Source organism: Macrotis lagotis, chromosome 2 (assembly GCF_037893015.1).
Source record: "Macrotis lagotis isolate mMagLag1 chromosome 2, bilby.v1.9.chrom.fasta, whole genome shotgun sequence".
Taxonomy (NCBI): domain Eukaryota; kingdom Metazoa; phylum Chordata; class Mammalia; order Peramelemorphia; family Peramelidae; genus Macrotis; species Macrotis lagotis.
Genome location: NC_133659.1, coordinates 9,517,205 through 9,526,591, shown reverse-complemented (window position 1 = coordinate 9,526,591; position 9,387 = coordinate 9,517,205). Strand labels below are relative to the sequence as shown.

Here is a 9,387-nt window from a genome sequence, read left to right as displayed (position 1 = left end):
TTTGATAAAAACTTCTGGGATAATTGGAAGTTAGTATGGAAGAAACTTAGATTAGACCAACACCTCACACCCGTTACCAAGATAAGATCCAAATGGTTACAGGACATAGACATAAAAAATAATACTATAAGCAAATTGGAAGATCAAGGACTAGTCTACCTGTCAGATCTATGGAAAGGGGAACAGTTTATGACTAAGGAAGAGTTGGAGAACATCACTAAAAGCCAATTAGATGATTTTGATTACATTAAATTAAAAAGCTTTTGCACAGATAAAACCAATGTAATCAAGATCAAAAGAAAAGTAGTAAATTGGGAAACAATCTTTACAATTAATGATTCTGACAAAGGACTCATTTCTAAAATATACAGAGAACTGAGCCATATTTTTAAAACAAAAAGCCATTCCCCAATTGACAAATGGTCAAAGGATATGCAAAGGCAATTTACAGATGAGGTGGATCAAAGCAATCCATAGCCATATGAAAAAATGCTCTAAATCATTAATTATTAGAGAAATGCAAATTAAAGCTTCTCTGAGGTACCACCTCACACCTCTCAGGTTGGCCAGTATGACCAGGAAGGATAATGATCATTGTTGGAAGGGATGTGGGAAATCTGGGACACTATTATACTATTGGTGGAGCTGTGAACTCATCCAACCCTTCTGGAGAGCTATTTGGAACTATGCCCAAAGGGCAACAAAAATGTGCATACCCTTTGACCCAGCAATACCACTACTGGGTCTATACCCTGAAGAGATGAGGAAAAAGGGTAAAAGCATTACTTGTACAAAAATATTTATAGCAGCCCTGTTTGTGGTGGAAAAGAATGGGAAATCCAGTAAATGTCCTTCAATTGGGGAATGGCTTAGCAAACTGTGGTATATGTGTGGAACACTATTGTTCTATTAGAAACCAGGAGGGATGGGAATTCAGGGAAGCCTTGAGGGATTTGCATGAATTGATGCTGAGTGAGATGAGCAGAACCAGAAAAACACTGTACACCCTAACAGCAACATGGGAGTGATGTTCAACCTTGAAGGACTTGCTCATTCCATTAGTGCAACAATTGGGAACATGTTTGGGCTGTCTGCAAAGGAGAGTACCATCTGTATCCAGATAAGGAGCTGTGGAGTTTGAACAAAGTACAAGGACTATTCCCTTTAATTTGGAAAAAAACCAAACCAGATATCTTATTGTCTGATCTGGTTACCTCTGAGAATTCTGTTCTCTTTAAGGATATGATTTCTCTCTCATCACACCCAATTTGGAGCAAGGTACAACATGGAAACAAAGTAAAGACTGACAGAGTGCTATCTGTAGGGTGGGGGTGGGGGGAGGGAAGCAAGTTTGGGAGAAAATTGTAAAACTCAAATAATATCTTTAATAAAAAAAATTTAAAAAAAGAATGTAAGCTCCTTGCAGCAGGTACTACTTTTGCTAATTCTTTGAATTCATAGTGCCCAGCACATGCTAAGCTCTTAATAAATACTTGGGGAATGATTGATCAAAAAGAAAGAGAGAGAGAGAGAGCTCCTGATGAGGGACTTTAGCATTTTAGATGGCATATAAGGTGAAGTCCTTAGTTAGAACTGGGCAGGGCGGGGTGGGAAGGAGTTAGTGGTAGGCTTGAGGAGAAAACAGATTTGGAATGGCTACTATGACAAATGGGATATAAAAGTCAACCAGGTAGGTAAAGGATGACCTTAAGATTTGTTAATGTTGTTAATGTTGGTTTTGAGTTGTGTCTGATTCTACAAGACTCCATATGTGATTTTCTTGACAAAGATAGTGAAATTTCATTTACTTCTTTAGCTCATTTTACAGTTTAGGGACTGAGCCAAATGGGGTCAAGTGACTTGACCAGAGCCACACAACTAGATGTGTCTGAGGCCAGATTTGAACTCACATAGAGTAGTCGTTCTTTCTTCAGGTCTGGTGTTCTCTCCAGTGAGCCACTTAGGTGAGATTAGGCAACATAATTTTCAGAGTCTAGTCAACACTGATTCATGACTTCCTCCAACTTTGTCCAGCAATACAAGAATGGATGAAATCCAAAGAGGGTTGAACTAATCCAAGGTTCAGGATTTGACAAGGAATAAGTCAGAATGACAAGGGAACAAGGGATTCTAAGGAAAGAACAAGGAAGATTTCCACATGCTTCCATGGCAGTGAGTTGCACCATGGATGAAGAATAGAATCTAGAGTCAGGAAGACCTATTTTCAAATTGTGCCTACTATCTGTGTGACCCTGGGCAAGTCATGTAACCTTTGTTTGCCTCAGTTTCTTCAAATATCAAGTGGAAATAATAATTTACCTCCAATATAAAGTGAGAACTCTCTGAAAATGTCGTGTGAGCTTCAAATGAGATCATATTTCTGAAATGCTTAACACATAATAGGTGCTTATGATTATTTCCCCATTTAAATACTTAGAAATACAGGAGCCAGACTTTTAAGGTCCATGACCCTTAGCAAACCAAACTTAACCTGTTTCTTCATTTATGAAAGGGACATGATAACACAGGTTGGAGTATTTGATTTTCTATAATGTCTTAATGGGTAATATAAAACATATATATATGTATGTATATGTGTGTGTGTGTGTATGTAGTAGTAGTAGTAGTTTTGTAAACCATGAAAAGTTAGGAATAGTCTGGAGACTAGCTTTTTGTTTCATTAATATTATTGTTATAGGCAAGTCCTAGATGAGGAAATCCTTTTTTAATGATATCAACACCTTCTCTGTGACTTATTTTTACCTAGAACAGTGAAGAATTAAATGACTTATCCATGGTCACTTTTAGTCATTATGAATTTGAACCCAGGTCTTCCTGCCTCTAAGGAGAGTTCTCTAGCTAGTGGGCAACACTACAAGGAATATTCTATAAGGGACAGTTATTTTTAATCATTCTGGAAAGCCATCGGAAGCTGATTTTGTTAAATCATGACAAGGCATGTCCTAAGATGGCAGCTAGATGTTCAAGGGAAAACCAGTGGTCTGAATGCATATTGAAGGCTGTTCACAATTTTATTCTTTATGGAAATAAGAGCCAAGAAAATCATCATCCACAGCTTCAGTATTCCTGGGCTAGTGATGGAGTATTTCTTGGGACAGAAAGCCTAGACATGGAAGGAACTTAAGAAATGGAGAATCACAAAAAAATTCCCTCCCACGGATGTCTAAAAATGATGTTGCTAACAGCTTTAGGTATCACGGTTGTGCAGGCAGAAAAGTATTTGATTAAGTTTCCTGGCATCTCTTTGTAGTGTGGGTGTCTTTGAATCAACATACATGCTCTTCCCAAAATTTCAGCTGCAGTGAGGGCCCCTGTTGGAGTTCTGTATGGGCTCTGTATGGTAGATGGCCTGCCCTTTGACTCACATTATTGACTTTCTCCTTGCTCTTTCCAATGGCATGACCACCTACTTATCTGGCACAGTGAGTCATTTGACCTTTATGGAAAGTTGTATCCAAATAGATGAAGGCTGACATTTATGGAGACTGTATGAATAGACTTGAGAGATTTGGTATTCTTTAAAAAGCCAGGAGCTATGTTGGTTCTGGGATAGGTCATTTATTTCTTGTCCTGGTATCTATCACATTACTCCTGGTCACCCCCCCCACCCTCCATGAGTAAACTGTTTATCCTCTAGTTTCCTCATTTGGTTCAAACTGACATTTTTAATATTCTTGAAACTAAAAAAAGAACATTTTATAATGAAACTCACTAGTTTTTTTTTTCAGTTTTACCAAAACACATAGTTTTTCATTGTATCTCACTTAGACTTTTCAAGGAAAATGGTTGAGGTCTTGTGGGGTATTGGGGCAGGGATGTTATTTTTTTTCATTGTGGTTTTCCTACTGGATGAAGTAGTAGACCCGAATGTAGGAAGACCTGAGTTTGAATTCTGTTCCATCTGTGAAACATTGAATAAGTCATTGTTTCATCATCTATATAATGGGGATAATGATAATATCTATTTTTTGAAATTAAAGAAAGCTAACAGCATTTTATTTAATTTAATTACTATGAAATTTATATTTAATTATTATATTTAATCACTATGAAAAGTAAATTTTTTGGTCATAGTTCTGAAGCAGGGGTTCTTGAAGTCACTACATATATTTTCTTTATTTATATATTTTATATATATATAATATGTGTGAATGTATATGGATATATAAGATATCTGCATAAACACATGTGAATATGTATATAAACATATACACATTCATATATGCACATTTTGGACAACTTTCAAAACAGTTTATTCTTAATTATATTTATTCAGTTTTCTACATTTAGAAAGTAATTCTGATAAAGATTCTCTAGATTCCATCATCAACCAAAAGGGTCAATAACACAACCAAGCCTAAAACTTCATGATATAACTGGGAGTCCTGCAATTATCTACTCCACTAGCTTATTTTATGGAGAAGAAAATTGAGTTGGGAAATGACTTGTCCAATCTAGAAAAAAAATCAGAGGGAAGATCTGAACCCAGGTTCTCTGACACTGGATGCAAGAACTGAGTCACAAGAATCCTCATTTTGGCTATTTTAAAATTTATTTTATAAATATTCTATTGATCCATTTTAAGCATTGCTGTCATTTCCCACTAACCGCCATTTTCTTAATAGAACTCTAAATAATGATGAAGAATTAAGGGAAAAAAGACCATGACTCAAGCAATAACAGACATTGGTTCCCCCCTTCCCTAGTTTCCCCCAAAGGGAGACAAACCATTCATTCCACATGAATATGCCCAGATAAATCAGTATATCTGGAAAACTTATGTTGTATAACCCTAAGTCAGTTGAAGATTCCTTACTCCAATTTCCAGTAATGCCTAGGAGATGATAATAATAATAAAATACATAAAATTATGATGATGATAGCAACAAAATAATTACCTAGGCTATTCATTATGTAGAACTTCAAGGGTTTCAATTTGCCTAGAAAGGCTAAGTGAGTGTCTAGGGTTAGAAAGCTAGTATCTAAGGTAACTTTGGAGCCCAGGTTTTCCTGACCCAACTAGACTTCAATGTGCTGCTTCCCCAAACAGGAGGAAAAAACCATTCTTCCAAAGACAAATGGATAACTTTGTCTTCTTGATTGGAATGGAAGCTCCTTGAGGATAAGGGTTATTTGCCTTTTTCCTCTCTATCTTCAATATAGTGTCTGGCAAATATTGCTTGTGACTTATTAACTCAGTCCCACATAAATCATATTTAAAGACTGAATTAGTTTCCAAAGTACTTTCCTTCTTATAACCATGAAAGGAAGCTAGTTTGATAGTTTTTATTTCTATTTTGCTGATGAATCAATTCCTATTCTCTTGATCCCATGCCCCTTGCTCCAATGTCAACACTGCCTATTGATTGACACCCCAGAAATGAAAAGGATAGTAAAGGCCCGGTTTTGGTGTCTTGCTCTAATACTGTCCTCAGAATTTATTCACAGGGTTCTATTTGACATGAGGTAAAGTTAGAATGAGTTTCTCCTGGTGTTTCCAGAAATAAATCCTCTTGGGCAGATACCAGAGAGGAGATGACATACTAGATTTCAGGTTCCTGTGAATAGAGGTCTATTGAGGTTCCTGTGTATTAACAGGCTTTTGAAAAAAGGGCATCTCTGATAGGCAGTGTTGACATTAGCCTCTCTGGTTCAGAGGCGATGGGATTCTTGATTAGGTACAGGTTGGTCTTACTAACCTCTGAGGAGCCTTACCATAGAGAGATTCTATGATTCTTTGAGTAAAAAGTGATAAAAAGATTTTTCTAAAGAAAGTTTTATTTTTTAAAGATTAGAAATCTATTTTCTCTCTCTCCCAACTGTACCTATTTGGAGAAAAAAAAGGAAAATGTATTCCTTTCAATAAATGGGCACAGCTAGGGAAAATGAATTTCCTCATTGTATGCATTCAAATATGTCATGCCCTTCCTCGAATCCCTCATCTCTATCATCAGGTAAATAAAATTTTCCATCAGCACTGATGGTCATTGTGGTGATCAGAGTTCTTACAACTTTCAAATATATTTGTAATTACATTATTATTTTATAAATTATTCTCCTGCTTCTGCTCATTTCATTCTTCATCAGTTTATAAAAATATTCAAGAGGGTAGGGGATGTCTCTCTTTCTTATTTGCATCCTCAGCATTTAGTAGATACCTAATAAATATATATATTGAATTCAATTAAATTCAAAATTTTTTTTATAATACTGATGATATAGCATGTCATTCTCCTGGTTCTTCTCACTTTCCTCTTCCTCCATTTGTACAGAGTATTTCTCATTTCATATAGCATGATAATATTAATATATACTGTCATCTATTCAATAATTCCTTGGTTCTTAGACATTCCTTTATTTTCCATTTTTTCACAGTTACATAAAGGCTAATTATATATATATGTATATATATATATATATATATATATATATATATATAATCTTTTTCTCTTTCTTGTATCTCTTTTGAGTCTAGCTGTGTCAAGGAGCATGCACTAATTAGTAATTTTTTGCATATAATTCTGAATTCTCTCCCATAATCAAGACCCTTAACTGCACCAGTGCACCTGTTGTTCTATAGCTTCTCCAACATTTGTCATTTTCCCTTTTTTGTCATCTTTGCCAAATCTGAGGGGTTTGAGATAATTATCTGGCAAATGGCTCCAAGTAATGTTGGCTGCAGGTCAAGACAAGACTGAGCAGCAATGGACAATGAGGTAATGAGGTGAGAATCAAAATGGGGCAGCCTTTATTTTCACACTGTGTTTCCTCATGGTCAGCAATAGAAAAGTGGTCAATCTGTCAGACCAGAATGGTAAAGAAAATGTGATTTTTCTCCATGGGGACCCACCTCCATCATGAAGGCAATGCAGTACAATGGAAAGAACCTTGAAACTGAAATTGAAGGTGTTGTGTCTGAATCCTTTATCAGCAACTTATTACCTGTATGATCTTAGACAAATTTTGTTTTCTGAGTTTTACTCTCTGGGAAAATAAGGCCTAGATAAATATAAGGTCTCTTCTATGATTGAGTCTATGACAAATTCATTTGCAAAGTACCAGCTAAGGTGTGTGTGCATGTGTGTGCATGTTTGTATGTATGTGCACACATGTCTGTGTATTTAGGGCTAAAATTGAATTCCTCAAATAAATATCCAAGTATTCGTTTTTCTTCTTCAAATCATCAATTAATCAATCAACTAACATTAATTAACTATTTATCTTTTGCCATATACTGTATTAGAAGCTCACAATGAGAAATTAGGGTGAAAAGTCTGAATTACATTTTATACTAGATCTGAAATCAGTATAGGTAGTGAAATTATGGGAGCAAGTTGCCTACACTATCAGGGAAACTGCCACTCTATTGCCATTAGATAAAGTAAAAATTCTACTGGCATTGAATGACCTTTCCATCCTGACTCCAGTTTGCCTTTCCAGCTATTATTAATGTATCTTGCTTTCTATGATCTACCCACTCACCTGGCTATTGTCCTCTACCCAGACTATCCTTCCTGCCTAGAGTGCCTTTTCTCCTCACCTCCCCCTTTTAAACTAATGCCTCCCTCCAAAATTCATTCAAATGCCACCCTATAGTATCTTTCCAAGCTCTTAGTGGACCCTGTAATTATTCCATACATCTTTTATATAACATTATATTGTATATGTTCATAACATCTTCCTCCCTCTAGAATGTAAGCTCCTTCAAGATAGGGAATGTTTCTTTGTCTTTATATGCTCTGTGTTAGAACAGTGTTTGACATATAGTAAGTGTGTTTAATATATGAAGGTTATTTCATCAGTTGGTTGATTGATTTTGTTTGTATTAGCAATTGCCATCTCAAGGAAGTCCTCAGAGCTACACCCATGGAAAGAACAACATGATAGTCCACAAAAATTGCTTTGGAAGGAAAAGGACAGGATTAAAATTATGAACATGGAGGATAAGTAAAGAGATAGTGCGGAACTTAAAGTGACATTTGAATTCAAGTCTATATTGTCCATATGGAATTTAATGTTGGATCCTAAAAGGGTTGACAGATATATCTGTTGGGCCACTCAGTTCATTTCTGAAAGACTTTGGAAACCTCACTAGATATCAGTAGAGTTGTAAAAAGATTTTTGAAAGGACCAAAAAGATCTTTTAAAATAAGGAAGCAAAAGCAGGCAATAAACTCTAAGTCAATGAGCATGATTTTGATCCCTCAGAAATATCTAAAATGAATTATGCATAAACAGATGGTTGGTAAACATGTAGAAAAAAAGGATTGCTTATGAAGAGCTAACATGGTTTCCTCATTGCGTTTTGTCAAAGTAAAATCAGTTTTATTTTTATTGATAGATTTGATTATCTAATTGATGAGAGAAGATTGTGACAGTCATTTACATATGTGAAGATTGAAATCTGTGAACTAGACTATAACACAATTAAATGGATTCAGAAGTGGTTTGATTGCAGAACTCAGAAGTTGTGATGGTTCAGTAGCGAAAGGATAAGTCTCTAATGAATGACCTCAGAGAGATGTGCTCTACTGTTTCACATTTTCTTTTTTTAATATTTTATCTATTTATTTTTCCAACCACATACAATAGTAATTTTCAACAAACATTTTTGCAAAGTTTTGAGTTTTATATTTTTCTTCCTCCCTCCTGACAGAAAGCAATCTAATATCGACTATACATGTATATTCATGCTAAACATAAATCCATGTGAAGCAAGAATCAAATCAAAATGGACAAAAGCACAAGAGAGAAAAAAATAAATCAGAAGACAACTTTTAAAGATTGAAAATAGTAAGTTTTGAACTGTATAGTTCCTTCTTTGGATATGAATAGTATTTTTGATAATGAGTCTTTAGAATTGTCTTTAAATATTGTATTGCTAAAATTTAGAACAAGTCCAGTGTGGTTGATCATTACCTAAAATTACTGTTAGTGTGTCTAATATTCTTCTGGTTCTGTTCACTTCACTTAGAATTGATTCATACAATTCTTTCCAGGCTTTTCTGAAGTCCTGTCCCCCATTATTTCTTACAGAACAGGAGTGTTTTATTACATTCATATACCGCAATTTATTCTTTCATTCTCCAATTAACAGGCATCCCCTCAATTTCCAATTCTTTACCTCTACAAAAGGACCTGCTATGAATATTTTTGTACATGTTTGATTTTTATGCTTTTTCATTATTTCTTCAGGATACAGACACAGTAATGGTATTGTTGGATCAAAGTGTATGCCATTTCCTTACCCTTTGGGCATAATCACAAAATGCTTTCCAGAAAGCTTGGATCAGTTCACAACTTCACCAACAATGCATTAGGGCACCACATCCCCTCCAATATTGATCATTTTTCTTTTTGATCACC

At 35.3% G+C, this 9,387-nt stretch overlaps 1 long non-coding RNA gene across 1 annotated transcript in view; it reads left to right on the top strand.

Moving 5' to 3' along the window:
* The first annotated feature begins 8,680 nt into the window (after window positions 1–8,680).
* Window positions 8,681–9,387, top strand: part of LOC141510917 (uncharacterized) — a 64,547-nt gene continuing 63,840 nt past the window's right edge. The window contains exon 1 of the long non-coding RNA XR_012475190.1: window positions 8,681–8,814. This is a non-coding gene — a long non-coding RNA (uncharacterized LOC141510917). The remainder of the gene's footprint in view (window positions 8,815–9,387) is intronic.